General features: G+C 38.8%; 1 pseudogene; it reads right to left on the reverse strand.

Annotated features, from left to right (window-relative positions):
* Positions 1-569: 569 nt before the first annotated feature.
* LOC149214174 (phospholipase A1-Igamma2, chloroplastic pseudogene) lies at positions 570-7,664 on the reverse strand (annotated as a pseudogene).
* Positions 7,665-17,299: the final 9,635 nt, after the last annotated feature.

The raw sequence follows: 17,299 nt of genomic DNA on the forward strand, positions 1-17,299 counted from the left end.
AGAGATGCAGCTCTCAGGTGTGGCCTGCACCTGGAGACTACACTCACAAAACTTGAGAGATCACTCTCGTCCACTCTATTCATCAATCAATCAAAGATTACATCAATAAATACAATACTAGGAAATAGGAAGTTGCACCCAAACCCCATAATTATAGAAACTAATCCTAAACTAAGGAAAAAATTACAACAACGTAACTATTTTCTCTATTAATTATTATTACGGTGCAGCCTTACGTTTATCATATAACAAGCATTGATTACTCTGTTCGTGAGTGCATATTGTTTGCCCCCACAGCCTTAGCATCCACAAAGCCGTTTCAATTGATGATGATAAAATAATAGATACTATTATGGTCATCCAACATATTCATGTGCCCTAATAACAATGGAATGCTTTGGATTTGCATTATCTATTTTATGATCACATATGATTGGAATGCATTGGATTGGATGATCAACTAACCACTCTTTCGCTAACAGATCACTGATTGGCTGACAACCTCATTCTATGACAGATACAGCTAACAAAGGGCATATACATCATGGAAACAGCCCGATACAATTTCTTCATGGGGTTTCGTGAATACTAGAGTAGCCATATTCAGCCTTACAAATTCCATCTTCCTGTTGCTGCTGGAACCAATGAGGACGAATGCCAAGGTTTTCGATCAGTAAGTCGCAGCTCTTATTGACAAGAGTAGGGTCTCTTCCAGAAGATATGAAAGGTTTACCCTCTCCTACATAACCGTCGATCAGGTGAAGATACACCTCTATATTGTGAGCGTTAACAAGATTGCAGGTATGTTTCAGAAAGGGGGAGTTATTGTTGTCCAAAATAACTTCAACCCCCACATGAAAATATGCCCAGGGAAGCCAATTCAACAATTTTCTGAACCATCCCCATGAACTCTCATTCACAATAAGTCCAGGAAATTTGGGAACAATGTCGTTCTTATTCACCAAACGAAGCAACTTAACGCCAAGTTCTTCCATTCTTTGGGCGAAGGTTCTATTCCCTACGCGTGGAGAGGCGAATGCAAACACAGTAATAGATATAGGGCGTGCCGGTGAATGTAAGTTCAGAATTTGTTTAACATCATATGAGCATAAGGTTGCGAGAGCAGCTCCTAAACTGTGCCCAGTTAAAGTAACACTCAAGGCCTCGTCCTTGTATTTATCTAAGAGTCTTGTAACTTCTGAACGAGCAGTTTCTCCTGTAGAATTATAACAATTTAGAAATCCCTTCTCTACTCGGACGCCCTTTTCGTTGAGACCATTAGTAGTTGATAATCGAGCAGGAACTAAAACATCTGTGAGATCTTGTATCCATTCTTGAGATGTTTGGGTTCCTCTCCACGCTATTATAATATCTCTCCGGCCCGCTCTTCGTATTTGTTGAGCATCTGTGCAGACCGCAATAAAGCCAATCCAAATAGATTGCTCTGTCTGCCTCCCCAATATAATATCAGTCTCACTATACAAATACTTGGTGACGCGATACCCGTAGTAAGTGTTGGGTATTTTTAAATGGGAAAATACCAAAACCACACAAACAAATACCACAGAGCCAATGCTTTGTTTCATTTCTTCCAGGACCTTTGCACAGCGAAGCTATTAAAAACAAAATGACTCATAACAGTCCATTACACAGCATAAAAGATATCTATTGATTAAAAAAAACAAAAATGTTACAAACTTCATCCTCTGCGCAGAGAGGGATTCACTGGAGAAACTCTGTCTCTCTCTCACTTCTGGTCTTCCACTGCTGTGGGAATTACATAAACTTCAATTTTACAATGGGCAACAAAAGCATTACATCCCCTGTTCTATATCTCGCACTGTTGTGCGTTCAATACATGTTCTATAAAAAAAATACAACGCACCACCGTGCGCAGCCACCATACCCATAAAAACTACTGCACATAGTCTTTACACCACAGCATATATAACAATGCATAAAACTACCGCACACCCATACATCGTGCGAAGGCACAGTACAAAAACTACCAAAAAAAATTCAACGCGCAGACACCCTAAAACTACCACACGCGCAGTCACTACACCATATTCTTTTCCCCTGCTCTCTGTTTAACCTCAGCGCGCGGGCTCAATACATGTTTTCCCTTTTTTTTACATATCACACACGCAGCCTCAATACTACATTGTATTGAAAAACATATAAAATGCATATATAAAAAAAAACTTATGTGTCGTAACAAAATTAAGGCATCAACCAACTTCCTACGATCAACCATTAAATTCATTAACTTCCTTCGGCGGTCAAACACAATGCCTTATACTCCATGCAAAGTTCTGACTTGACGCCTGACGCTGCCACGACTGCTGAGTTGGCTGCCACATCTGCTGGTACGGCGCTGCATGGAGACTGCCGTTAACATCCGCACAGGTTGACTCGGATCTGGGTCTGCTGCGTTGATCCGACGCAATTCGCACAACGTCACGGGCAAACGAATCGACCCTTAGCGTCCGGGGAGCAAGCGGTTTCTTGTTTGTACACGGGGCGCGTGGCGCCATTTGATTGTGTCGGGGCCCCTGCTACGGATACCACCTTCTGCAAATGGTGGTGCGGGGAGACCAAGGCGGTTTCGTTCGAAAACTGCCATGCAGTTAGAATTAATATTCCAACACTCCCCTTTAATTTCAACTGCTGGGCATTAGGACATACCCAAGCACTTCCTCACATAGAGGGATTCCTCAGTACTGCTGTTACAAAGATATCTTCCTCACATAGAGGGATTCACCAACTACTTCTGATGCAGTTCACAAACAAACAAATTTGTCTTCCTCTTAATAGAGGGATTCACCTGAAACTGTGCTTAAGAGCACCTTCCTCATGACAGAGGGATTCACCATGTGACTGTGCTTAAGAGCACCTTCCTCTTGACAGATGGATTCACCATTTCAATGTGCTGAAGAGCACCTTCCTCATGACAGAGGGATTCACCATTACAATGTGCTGAAGAGAACCTTCCTCATGATAGAGGGATTCATCTGTTATAAAAACATCTTCCTCTTAACAGATGGATTCACCAAATGACTGCTTCAAATGCAGCTCCAAAACAAACAATCATTGCACTGCTGTGTGTGCAAACTCATTACAATGTTCTTTTATGCTGATGCATATTCTCGGCTGCACTGTTGTGCCATCTTCTTTACTGTGTCTACCCCACACTGCTGTGTCTACACTTGCACTGCTTGTGCACTTTTCAAAGACAAAATACTCTGTCTTTTCTGGAACAATTACACTGTCTCAACTTACAAATTTACACTGCAGTGTGTAAACATTTCTTACACTCACTGCTGTTGCATATGTTGCATTTCAATTCAATGAACAACAAATTCATTACATTTACCTTTACCGCTGTAAGGAAAATTTCTTTTGCATGTGCTGCTGTCCATTACATCTCATTTCTTCAACAAAACTTTATGCTGCTGCATTTTCTTATTTGCATTGCTGTGTGTTTCTCCTTCTTGCCATCATGCTGCTGTCCATAACTTCTTGCTACTGCATTTTTCATATTCACTGCTGTCCATACCCATAACCATAGACTATCATCGCTGGGTTTTTATTTGCTGCTGCGTTGCCTCTGCAATTTGCACTATGGCTGCCTTTTGTTTCATCATGCTGCTGTGCCCATACTCTTGGCACTTCATTCTCCACACAAAAAATAACACGGGCTGTTACTTTTTACACCCTTGCTTCAAACAATCTTCAGTTTCATTTTTTTACACAATGCACTACTGTGCAATTCCTTTCATTTTTCTGCTGCCACACATTATCATTCACCCATGTGCATTAAAAATCTGTTGTCCCTGTTTTTCTTTATGAATTTCTATGCATGTTGCATTGCATACAAAAAAAATTACATTTTTCACTGCTGTGTGAAAAATTTCATTGCATTCTCAGCCACTGGGCATTTATGTTCTGTTGCGTTTTGCCTTCTTCTCATTTTCTTCTCATTGCTTTGCATTTTCATTCCCAATACAAAACATTTCATCTGCTGTGCATTACACTCATTCTGCTGTGAGTATATTCTCTCACATTACATAGAAGGAAACTACCTTCCATTGCTATGCATTTCAATGCATGTACTCCATAAAAAAAAATTCAAGCTGTTGTTTTATGTTGTCTTCCCACTGCTGTGAGGGTCTCCATGCTCTGCATACTTTTCTTCTTGCGCTGCTGCTCTTTACATTTGAGCGCTGCCCCCATTTCTTTTCTGCTGTTATAGCAGATTTAACTTCATGTCCTTCCCTTATAAAAGGTCTTCATCAATGAGTGACTGTTAATACAGTTCATCAATAAAAAAAATTACTAGCTCCCCTTTAATGTGTGCTTGTCTTCTTTTGGCAGACTCTTCTCAAAATAAATTTAGATCAGTTGGGGAGTTCAAGGGACTTTCACACTGTATTACCTTTCTTCTCCATACTTGTGTAACATTCTTCTTTTGTGTGGGTCTAGCTTGCATAGGAGCCCATATTAAGTTACAGTCACGTGCCATATGCCCAATGTTATGACACTTTAAGCATTCAACATTGTTCATGAATAACATTTCATGATTTCTTCTAAAATTGTTTGTTGCAGATTTTCGGAGACCACAACATTTATCTTTATGAAATGCTCTACAGTCTTTTGCCATATGACCAAAGTTTGAACATGCATAACGACAACCAAAAAATGAACTTTGGTACCTGGGAGATGGAGGTTTTCTTGATGCACTTCTGAAGCCTTGCTGCCTTGAGATCCTTTGATGATCACCATTGCCTCTTGCCTCTTTAACATCAGCTACATTTCTTCTTGGAGCTGGTTTTCTGCTTGGAGCAAGATTTCTTCTATTGCAGCCTTCATCTCCTTGCCTTTGCTGGAACTAGGAGCATCACCATCTCTTTCTGGCTTCTTCACATCTCCTTTGCTTAAAGCATCCTCATCCTTGTTTGAGGGTTCACCTACATACCCAAGTCCTGATTTATCAGATGGAGATCTATGATAGCTAAGCATGTCATCCAAAGCTTGAGAGCTCTTCATGATCTTGTTCATCCCTTCAACCTTCTTCCTGAGGAGGACAATCTCCTCTTCCAACTTTTCACATACATTATTTCTCTTTGCTAGTTGTCCCTCAGTTTCTTCCTTGCTACGAGTAGCTTCAGCTGCTACTATTTTGAAGGAGATAATATCAGACTTCATTTTGGAGATTTCTTCATCTTTTGCTTGACTGCTCTTCATTTTCTTTTCAGCTCCTTGTGCCTGCTTCCTGGCTTCTTGTAGTTCAGACTTAAGGGAGGAGACCTCTTCCTTGTACTGTCCAATCTCTTCCACAAGCTTATTCACTCTCTTGTGTCTTTGTTCAAGTTGACTTGTCAAGACATCTGCTTGCTTCTTTGCTCCATTCAGCTGATTTGTCATGGATATGACTTCTTCATGATGTTTCCTCTTGCATTGGTCAAGCTCCTTCTTAAGCTTGGCAAGCTCTTCATCCATTTCTCTTACTTGAAGTTTGATGAGGTCAAGCTTCTCATTTTCAGCTTCTATGATGGGTTCAAAACTTTCTTCTTGACTCATTGTCATAGTCAGTGCTCCCTTTGCATGAAGGTCATGCAGTCTGTCCCATATATCCTTTACTGATGTATATTTTCCTAGATTCCTCTTCACAGAATCAGGGAGTCCATTCAAGATAGTCTTTGCTGCTTGTGCATCATACTCCATGGATTCTTTATCCATCTTGCTATCATCAATCACTGATTCCCAGACTTCAATCCCCTTAGACATTAGGAAAGCCCTCATCTTTATTTCCCATACATCAAAGTTTCCATCAAACTTTGGGGTTTCAAACAAAATGTATTCAAATAAATTGTCTTCTATTTTAATAGAGGAGGGAGACACATTTTTAACAGGCCTGGAGGCTTTCTTCTTTGACCTTGCCATTCTTATCTAGGCTTTAAATACTTGACTGTGTTTTCTTTTAAATCACTGACTGTTCTCTTAACAGTAATAGAAAGGAAAGCTTTGAAAAATACCTTAACTCTTTTGGCTGTGGCTTCACACTGCTGGAGAGGTTTGACTGCTGCAACAACACCTTCCTTCAGCTTATTTGAGTCTTCAAAGAGCCTGGACTAGCTCTGATACCACTGTTGGGTATTTTTAAATGGGAAAATACCAAAACCACACAAACAAATACCACAGAGCCAATGCTCTGTTTCATTTCTTCCAGGACCTTTGCACAGTGAAGCTGTTAAAAACAAAATGACTCATAACAGTCCATTACACAGCATAAAACATATCTATTGATTAAAAAAAACAAAACTGTTACAAACTTCATCCTCTGCGCAGAGAGGGATTCACTGGAGAAACTCTGTCTCTCTCTCACTTCTGGTCTTCCACTGCTGTGGGAATTACATAAACTTCAGTTTTACAATGGGGAACAAAAGCATTACATCCCCTGTTCTATATCTCGCACTGCTGTGCGTTCAATACATGTTCTATAAAAAAAATACAACGCACCACCGTGCGCAGCCACCATACCCATAAAAACTACTGCACATAGTCTTTACACCACAGCATATATAACAATGCATAAAACTACCGCACACCCATACATCGTGCGAAGGCACAATACAAAAACTACAAAAAAAATTCAACGCGCAGACACCCTAAAACTACCACACACGCAGTCACTACACCATATTCTTTTCCCCTGCTCTCTGTTTAACCTCAGCGCGCGGGCTCAATACATGTTTTCCCTTTTTTTTACACATCACACACACAGCCTCAATACTACATTGTATTGAAAAACATATAAAATGCATATATAAAAAAAAACTTATGTGCCGTAACAAAATTAAGGCATCAACCAACTTCCTACGATCAACCATTAAATTCATTAACTTCCTTCGGCGGTCAAACACAATGCCTTATACTCCACGCAAAGTTCTGACTTGACGCCTGACGCTGCCACGACTGCTGAGTTGGTTGCCACATCTGCTGGTACGGCGCTGCATGGAGACTGTCGTTAACATCCGCGCAGGTTGACTCGGATCTGGGTCCGCTGCGCTGATCCGACGCAATTCACACAACGTCACGGGCAAACGAATCGACCCTTAGCGTCCGGGGAGCAAGCGGTTTCTTGTTTGTACACGGGACGCGTGGCGCCATTTGATTGTGTCGGGGCCCCTGCTACGGATACCGCCTTCTGCGAATGGTGGTGCGGGGAGATCGGGGCGGTTTCGTTCGAAAACTGCCGTGTAGTTGGAATTAATATTCCAACAGTAAGCTTGCCAATTACCGGCCACGTTATAATTACTATAAAGTATTTCATCAGGGTTGTATTTACACCCACCATAAGAACTCATGCAAACTTTACTATCGAATGCATCATAGCTTAACTGTGCGAAATCACCATATCTAAGTATCTCCGCTTTCAAAAGTGGATTGATTGGATTTAATAACCCATTCCACAAGTTTGCTCCTTGGATGTCTTGCCACATATCGGCAAGTAGTCCGGTGTGATGAATCCCACTCGAATTGATTTTGATTGGTTTTGGTGCCCGGAATTCTTGATGCAGAAGAGTACCATCGAAGCTTGAAGTTTTCAAACATGAAGGAATTACCCTCAACCTATACGGGTGCATCATCTGATATAGCATTCTAACAATTTCTGAATTGTAATGTCGTGATCAAGTGAAGACCAGGGGGGCTAACCAAGGCTTAGCTTCAGCAGTTTTACGTAGTAGAGAGATTCGCAACTTTATGTGCAAGTAGATATGTATACACAGATCATGTGGGTATATATAACATAGATTAGAAAGTGGTGTTGTGTGGATATGATAATTTGCAGAAACACGCACGTTTGATTTTGAATTTGGAAGATTTGACATGGTCGCATAAGCATAAGAATTCTGTGATTTTCCGATCCTAAATTGACTGCAAATTCCTGGCTTCAACGAAATATTAGGAATTGTTCAAACCTAGGGACGTACGATTACATATTTCTCATCCTTGTTGAAATTATAATTTCAACTGCAGTGAACAGAACAGCAGCAGCTACTTTATTAATTTGTCGTGATCCGGTGCCTCACATTTTCTCCCGATCTTTTATGTCACCGCCATTACCATCTTTTCACTCTTTAATTATTTTTGTGTTTCCAGAAGGAAGAAGATCAGATACAACACTACATCATTACTTCTCAACAACCATATTAATGAGTAGAACGAATGAAAGAGAAAAGAACCAGTCTCGAGCCGTAGCAGCATTTATTAGCCATAGATTTCATCACCACCGACTCAAGAAATACAACAAAAGATCAAATCTGTTAATCATGAGCAGCAGAAACTTTATCAGCAAGTTAAAGCGGTGAAGACCCTTTCCCGCACTATAAATAGAAACAGAAACAGAAGTAGAAAATAGAAGAGGAAATAGATTGTAAGTCCTTTTGTAACACACAGCAGTGTAGAACAAGAGAGTTTTTTTTTGTATTGCACAGCAGTGCTGAAATTTTCTGAGATAGTTGTTTTGTGGAACTGAAGCGTTCCTGTTGTAATCCCTCTGTCAAGAGGAAGATGCTCTTTAGCATAATATTTTGTGAAGATCCCTCTACGTGAGGAAGACTTAGTTTTATCTGTTGGTTTATTTTCATAAATAGAAATTTCTTTCTGTGCGTTGCTGTTACACCAAAAGTTATTTTGTCAAAAATTTCCTCTTGCTGTTACACCGTAAGTCGAAAAATACTTGACGTCAAAAATTTACGTCGCTGCAACACCACGAATAGCAACTGAAAAATTTACGTTGCTGCAACACCACGAACAGCGTTGCTGCAACACAAGTTACAGCAACTGAAAAAAAACTGTGTTGCTGCAACACCGATTCCAAAGAACGAATTTTTCTGTTTTTCTGAGTTAAAAACAAAGTATTTTTCTGTGTCAAAGACAGAGTATTATTTTGATCAGTTTTTGATCCTGAGGCAAAGTAGAGTATTATTTTATGCTCTGTTCTTGTGTTTTTGAATTATCAGAAAACAGAGTATTGCTCTCTGTTCATATTTTTGTTGTTTCGGAATTTATCAGAAAATTCTCAACAGTGGAAACAGAGGATTTTTCCACTGTATTTTGTTTGGAATAACCAGAAATTCCCGACAATCCTCGTTAAAGGTTGCCAGAAAATTTGGCGTGCCATCTCTCTCATGTGATTGGACAAATAGTTTCAGATAGCAGCAGGTTTGACTCTGTCAATCGCATCAATATAATCGTTGTCAGTTCATCTTATCCACAGTAACACATGCCAATCTTTATCTCAAGCTCTAGTTATGGTATTTTCTCAAAGCGGCGAATCTCCTCAAGTTTAACTAGTAGGCGCAATGCCTTTTTATGGTTGTTTTTTCTACTTTATTTTGCTAAAAATTTAGTACAGATTTTTTTAATTATAAATTTAAGCCATAAATATAATTTTGTAAAAATATGGTAGAATTATTTGAAATTCAGCATTTATAACTATTAATCATTTGAAATTCAGCATTTATAACTATTAAGTTTTAAGATTTATAGTTTTTATTTTTATCTTTTATAATTGATTTTTGATAACTTAAGATTTCTAGTTTTTATTTTTATCTTTTATAATTGATTTTTGATTGAGCTGAATTTATTTCGCCAATAAAAAAATTATTTAAACATATTTAAGGTAGGTTTTTTTTTGAAATTTTTTCACTTTATTTAGCTAAAAATTCGCTGTTATGGATTAGTTATAAAACCCCTAAGCTTAAGTGATTTAATTTGAGAATCTACCAGATTTTTAGAGTGCTAAATACATTTATGCATTCAAAATGTATTTTAAACAACACAAATCACAAATCACAATCTTGCTCAAAGTTGTATTAAAAATTCCAGCTGAAAAAGTCATTTCTTCTATCAATTAGACTGAACCAATATCAACTTATCATTTTCAATTAAAAATATAACAATAATACTTATTTTTTTAACAAAATGTAATTTATCCATATAAATATTTTTTTATAATATTTTTATTTTTTATTTAAAAACAAATTAATATTTTTTAAAAAAATGAACAACTACCATATTCTAAAAATAAGAAAACTAATACTAACTCAATTATTAAACCAATAATAAAACAACATCACTAACTACTATCAACAAAACAACATCAATAACTCTTATCAGGAAACACAAATTGATAACTCAAATCTACAATTACACGTGCAATGATTATCTTTAAAATTTAATATCCTAGTTAATTTCCCAACATTCTTAAATATCCACGTTTACTAAACCTAACTCGTTTTTTATTACCATTTAATCCAATTAATTTATTTAATATTACCATTTTGCACGTTTACACTCTTGTTATTTCAAGTTGTTCATTGAATCAGTGTCCATTCATATCATCTTATAATTTAAAATTTCTAAAAATTGCAGGATTTTCACACATTTAACAGGCGGATATTGCATCTGGATCATATGTGGAAACAAATCGTATTTCTTTTCAGATTATCACGTAATTCAGCAAATAATTTATTATTGATTCTTAAACGTATACGACACATCTGCAATATCCTTCTTGAGTAATCGTTTCTGCTTCTCTGAATTCTGTAATAATAAATTCGTGTCGTCGCGTCGTCGCCGCCAACTTCTTACGTACCGTTCGACCAGTCGAGGCGAGAACCTTATTTTGCTATTCACGATTAACGATGTCAGCTTAAACACCGTGTCAAATAATGTAGTTTTAACTGTTTGGTATAATCTTCTAAAACAATTTTGATTAAAATTGGATAGAGATCTTTTCGCTTCAGAAGTATAATATGTGGTTTTAAGAGCCTATAGAATTCATTTATATATTAAAAATTATAATTTAAACCATAAAAATGTAATTTATCAATGGTAAATGATTTGTTTTACAGTTGTGTGCGTTTAAGTCTTTTGAAATATGTTTGTTTTTCAGTTAACTAGATTAAGTTTCCCAAAAATATGTTGTATCTAGCCCATAGTGACATCTATAAAATATTATATCTAGTGTACTGGAAGTTACCTATTTTGGAGAAATTCTAATTCATAGTAAAAGAAATGTTATATGATCACTAAAACATACAATAAACAAAGTTTTTAGTTAAAAGTTAAAAGACATTTAACTCATTAATGAGTGTTTCATATAGTTTAAATTAAATTATTAGGTCAATATATCTCAAAACACTTATCTAATTATCACACTTTATCAAATTTTAAAAATAGTAAGTTAATTTTTCTATTTTTTTTAAATTATTATCATTATTATTAAAAAATATTAATATATGAGTTAAGTATATATATATATATATATATATATATATATATATATATATATATATATATAGATATTAAAATTTCTAATAAAATTTATATTATAATCATATTAGTAATCACATTATTATGGAAATTTTTAACTTGTAAATAAGTTTTGTTATAATACCATGGTTTATTATGACAGATTTTTAATTACTTAATTTGATTAAAAAACAAAAAAAATCATAAATACTTTATAAATAAATATAAACTATTAATTTAAGACTATTATTCAAAATATTTTATAATATTTTATGAATATTAAATCTGTACCATCTAATTAATAATTAAATAAAATTCTTAAAATATTATTTCAAAATAAATACATATATAAATATAAGAAAATATTAAAATAAATTCAAATTAAAATTCTGAAAATCTTATTTCAAAATAAACACATATATAAATATAAAAAAACATTAACAAAATAATTCAAAATAGTATTTAGTGGTATAAAGTATTTAGTGGTATAAATGAGTAGATAAAATATATTTAAACAAATAATAAGCATGACTTTGAAGCAGTTTTCGAAAGAAAAAAAAAGGCAAGAAGGGGACAGTTTCTTGATTTGCTGCTATGAGGGGAAACTTTGCCACATTATTTGCGGGGAATTTCAACTTTGGGAGTTTTCATGGAAATCTTATTACTATCGCACTTGCTTGCTCAATTCAGTTAATAATTTAAATAGAGGATCTACTCTCTAAATTTCATGTTGAAATCTTAATTGGTGTTTTAACAATCATGAGATAGCAGGTTTCCTTCTTTCCACTTACTTTTAATGAATTTAGGAAGGAAGGGAGATATTTGAGAATTTCAGAACGGAGCTTTTTTTATCAAGAAAAGTTTAACTTGCTCTCATGTAAATCATAAAATTGTTGATCTGCGGAGAGAACATAGTATAGATAGATATAGATATAGATTTTGCCATTGAAGAATTTCATGCCACGAGCATGAAGGGAGATGCATGATGTCAAATACTAGATCTAAAAAGGAAAATGCGGACTTATGAGATTTTGACTTTGGAAAATACGTTGATCATTTCCAATACAATTACAAAAATACGGGTATTTTTAAGTCGATTGCAGATTCTCCAAATATTTGGGAATCAGATAGACATGGGCACTATCAATTTTTTGACTACGCCTATGTCCGTCCAATTCCCAAATATTCGAAGAATCTGCAATCTACTTAAGCTCATGGAAAAAATACAAACTTTGGGTGATTTGTGAACAGCGAGAACACTTTGATTTTAGATACGTATTGTTCCTGAGTTGTTTATATATTAGAATAATGTCTACAAAGTGGTACATCTATGCAACTGTGCAACAACACTTTCTTGCTAAAACAATGTCAGTGAAATCCTAGTGAATAATGATCTCAAACTTTCCTAATTTATTTATTTCTTTAGAACTTGTCAGAAGCTCCAACATATTTCATCTCTCCCTCATCCCCAGTAGCAAACTTCTCTGTCCGTGGATCTCTCATTGAAAATTCCTTGGAATCAGAAATCGGTAGGGCGGTATCTGGCATTGATAAGAGCATTCTAACCAGTGGAGATTTCTATGATCCGCTGTTAGATGGACCTGCTGTTGCATCCGCGGTTAACCGGCCTTCCTCCCTCGAAATCGACTCTTGTCCCTTTTCAATCCTTCCCCTCGACCCCTTGTGTAAGGACTTGCGGTCCGTGCGACAGGCAGGACGCACATCAGGTGCGAAGAGGCGAGCTACGGCTAAGGCAAACGAGCGAGCATGTGATAATGCACGTGGAGAGTCTTGGCTGGGCGAGTTTATACCATGGGGATGAGTTGGCGAGTCACCCACGGGCCGACCTCATAAATTTTCCATGTGGGCGAAGGTTGGTGGGTGGTCCCGGGTGATAGGCAGGCCGACCAACAAAGCTGGATGAGTTTGCAAGTATGGAGGGCATCGGCCGGACGAGTTGGACAAGTCGGCCGGGTGGCACGACTCGCCCACCCGCCATATATATGGATGGCACGGTTGGGGAGCAAAAACGATCAAGCAAATCAATCAACAAGCATTCAGACGAGTCAAAGGACGAGCTCGAGGTGCAAAGGTGCAAGTTTGAGCGTGGAGGAGCAAGCTTGAGGTGCAAGTCACACGGAGGCACATGTGCCCACCTGCAGGGCAAACTGCACGAGGTTGAACGGTTTGGTTGACAGCACGAGTGGAGGGTCGCACGAAGGTACGCTCGCCCGTCGGTTGTGACACGGGTGGAGGGTGCACCAAGGCACCCATTCGTCGGTTAAGAGCGCGAATGGAGGGTTGCACGAAGGTGCCCGCTCGCCAGTTGGTTGTGTGCACGAGTGGACTGTTGCACGAAGGCGCCTGCCCGTCGGTTGGTGAACTCGTGTGGAGGGTGAACGAAGACGCCCTCCCGATAGTGCGAAGGCAAGACGGTGAACTTGGGTAGGGGTGAAATAAAGACGCCCGCCCGCAGTTGGAGTTTTGTGTGAGGTTGCACGGAGGTGTTGCCGGTTGGAAAATTTGGCTAAGTGTGGAATGTAAGAGTAACCACCATGCAAAGCATGCACGAGGTGGGAAACTCGTTGGCAAGACACGAAGTCGGAATTTTGGCTAAGTATAAAACTTGGGGTTTCCAAGGTATACTTGTATTTTATGAAAGATTGAAAATATATTGAATTCGGGAAAGACTCATATTCAGGGAGTTGCCCCTCCCTTTATATTGTTGCAATTGTGTTGTATATTTATAATTGATGTGGATAATGAATGTGTATATGTGTTCATTAGTATCAAGGCTAATAATAATACTTGGTGAAGAAAAATAAAACTAAGTATCGAATGTTAAGGCGTAGTCCATGAACATAAGTATTGGTGAAAAGAAAGTGTTCGGTGGTGCCACACCTCGCTGTAAGCGGTTGAAAGACTACCACAGGTGTAGTGGCGTGACAGTTGGTATCATAGCAGCTGATTCGGGCATTGAAGGTTGAAGCTGCTACACAACTACACTATAAAGTGCAGTTGGTATCAAATCTCATGGTTGAAGGTGGTGATCGAGAGCAGGGTTGCTCGTGACGAAGTGACAATGGAAATAGGTACTTGCAGGTGAAGGAAGTTGGTTTCACATACAAGTGAAACAAGAACTGGTTTGGTTTGCAGGGAACTGGTGAAGCTGGTGGATGGTCTATACTAGATCGCAAAGAAGGAAAGAGGAAGCAGAGATGGCAGGTGAAACTCATGATGTATCAGGTGAATCTAGCCACAATGCGACTGAGGCTTTCATAGAAAGGATACTAGAGAGAATGGAGGAATTGGAATCTTACTGGACTACAAAGATGACTCTCGTCACGAAGGAACTAGAGGCTAATGTGTAGATGAGGGAAGAGCTCGATGAACTCTGGACTCGACATGAGTACACTGATCTTAAGTGTACACAACTTGAATATGAAGTCAAGGAGATTGGAGAAGCGAGGGATCGAGGTGTGGTAGGGATCTTAAACTTGCATAAATCTCTTGACGATGCAAGAGATGAGATCGTGGTGTTGAAGAAGGTCATGAGACATAACTCAGGTGGAGGAGTGTCTCATGTGAAAGTCAATGAACCAGAATCTTATGATGGTACAAGAAGTGCGAAGACTCTTGGTAACTTTCTTTGGGATATGGAGCAATACTTGGAATGATTGGGTCTATCCGATGATGATACAAAGATGAAAGTAGCTGCTTAATTCTTGACGAAGGATGCCAAGCTATGGTGGAGAATGAGAGTGGATCAGATTGCTAATGATAGTGCTGATGACATTACTTCTTGGGATGATATGAAGAAAGCTTTGGAGGCTCATTTCAGTCCTCAGGATGAAATGTGGGAAGCAAGGATGAAGATTAAATTTATTAAGTAGACAGGGAACCTACAGACATATCAGCGGGAGTTTGCAAGTGTGGTTCTAGAACTTCCTGACATGGAAGAGAGGGACAAGGTGTTCAACTTCATTATTGGATTGAAACCTTGAGCATGCAATGAAGTGAAGAGGCAGAAAATAAAGATGCTTGAAGAAGCTTTTGCTGCTATGGATCGATTGGTGGAGCATTATGACGAAGCTTCTGATGAGAAAAAGAAGAAGTTCGATAACCCGAAAGTGAAGAAGAAACATAATGCTTCGAAATCGGATGATAAGACGAAGACAAAGAAACCATTGAAGTGTTGGATTTGTGTTGAACCACATACGGTGAAGAATTTCCCTTCTAGACCGAAAGTGGCCGCTATTGCACAATATAATACGAAGAAAGAAGAACCTTTTGTGGGGATGATGTAGATTCTTGGAGCTGCTACTGCTACAAAAGTGGTCTCTCGGAGAGATCCTGAAAGGAACAGTTTGGAGTATGTTCAGATGAAGATTGGAGGTATGGAGGTACTCACTATGGTAGATAGTGGAGCTACTCATAACTTCATGAGTGAAGATGTTGCGAGAAGGATTAGGCTGAAATTTGTACCGGTGAAGGCACAAATGAAGACGGTGAATTCTCCTCCTGATTCTATACTTGGTGTAGCTGAAAGGGTGGACACAACACTAGGTGAGTGGACTGGGAAGGTCAACGTCACTATAGTGTTGATTGATGACTATGAGGCTGTGCTGGGGATGGAATTCTTGAAACAATATGATGCTATGGTTGTTCCACATTTGAAGAAGTTGTACATTTACGATGGAAGGGAAGATGTATCCATTGGTGTTCCAACCATTGCTGTGACAAGGCCAGATTGTAAACTAGCAGTGATGCAGATGGAGGATGAAAAGTGATTGGATGATGTATGTAACCAGTTGTCTATTGCTGAGGCAAAGCTTACTGATAGTATCTTGGATTTGTCAAGAAGGCCAGAGGAGGTCGAGGATGATGATGATGAGGATGTTTATGTGAGACCGAATGTCCATGAGGAGGATCGGGTGGTATATCTGCAGAGGATGGGGATAGAGGATCCTCATAGATGGATTGAGCTTATTAGTGAGGGTGAGCCTTCAGGCTCTACTCCCTCTACATCTTCTTAGATGACATAGAAGATGGGGCTCATTGTTAGCTGCTCATGGCAGTGAGTCCTTAAAACAAGTTGAGCAGGTATGATAGATGGTATAGGAATGGTTTGGCATTAGCATCATGACATGTTGTACATGGGATGGAGCTTCCATGGACCTGAGCATGGCAGAGATTCTTGGTCAGTCCAAGATGTGGCAGAGTCTAGGAAAGACTGGTGTAGGCATAAGGATGTGCATTCTTATGGTTTGAGCGTGACAGTTGGACTGATCACCCGACTAGTTCGACTCATGAGGTCGGGAAGTGTGCAGAGAGAAGTTGTCATTATGTTGGAGTATCTGATGACAGTTCACAGAATGGGATGACACATGATGGAGAAAGTTGTTTTACATATGTTGCAGGGATGTTTGTAGTGTATGGACTGGCTAATATCATGGACCGAGGATGAGATGATTATCTTAATGAGATGATGATCTTGGTGGCAAGATGGTTACCAAGATGGCTTATTGTCTAGGACGACAATGACTTCAGGTGGAGGAGGATGTACAGACGTACAGTCCATGCAATGGGCAGGATGCACATCCGGTGCGAAGAGGCAAGCTACAGCTAAGGCAAAAGAGTGAGCATGTGATAATGCGTGTGGAGAGTCTTGGCTGGGCGAGTTTATACCGTGGGGACATGTTGGCGAGTCACTCACGGGCCGACCTCATAAACTTGTGATGTGGGCGAAGGTTGGTGGGTGGTCCCGGGTGATAGGTGGGCCAACCAAAAAAGCTTGATGAGTTTGCGAGTATGGAGGGCGTCGGCCGGACGAGTTGGATGAGTCGGCCGGGTGGCACAACTCGCCCACCCGCCATATATATGGATGGCGCAGTTGGGGAGCAAAACGATGAAGAAAATCAATCAACAAGCATTCAGACGAGTCAAGGGATGAGCTCGAGGTCCGAAGGTGCAG

The sequence above is a fragment of the Pinus tabuliformis genome, chromosome 1_1 (genome assembly GCF_031772625.1).
Source record: "Pinus tabuliformis cultivar Carrire ecotype Pingquan chromosome 1_1, CPIR1, whole genome shotgun sequence".
Taxonomy (NCBI): domain Eukaryota; kingdom Viridiplantae; phylum Streptophyta; class Pinopsida; order Pinales; family Pinaceae; genus Pinus; species Pinus tabuliformis.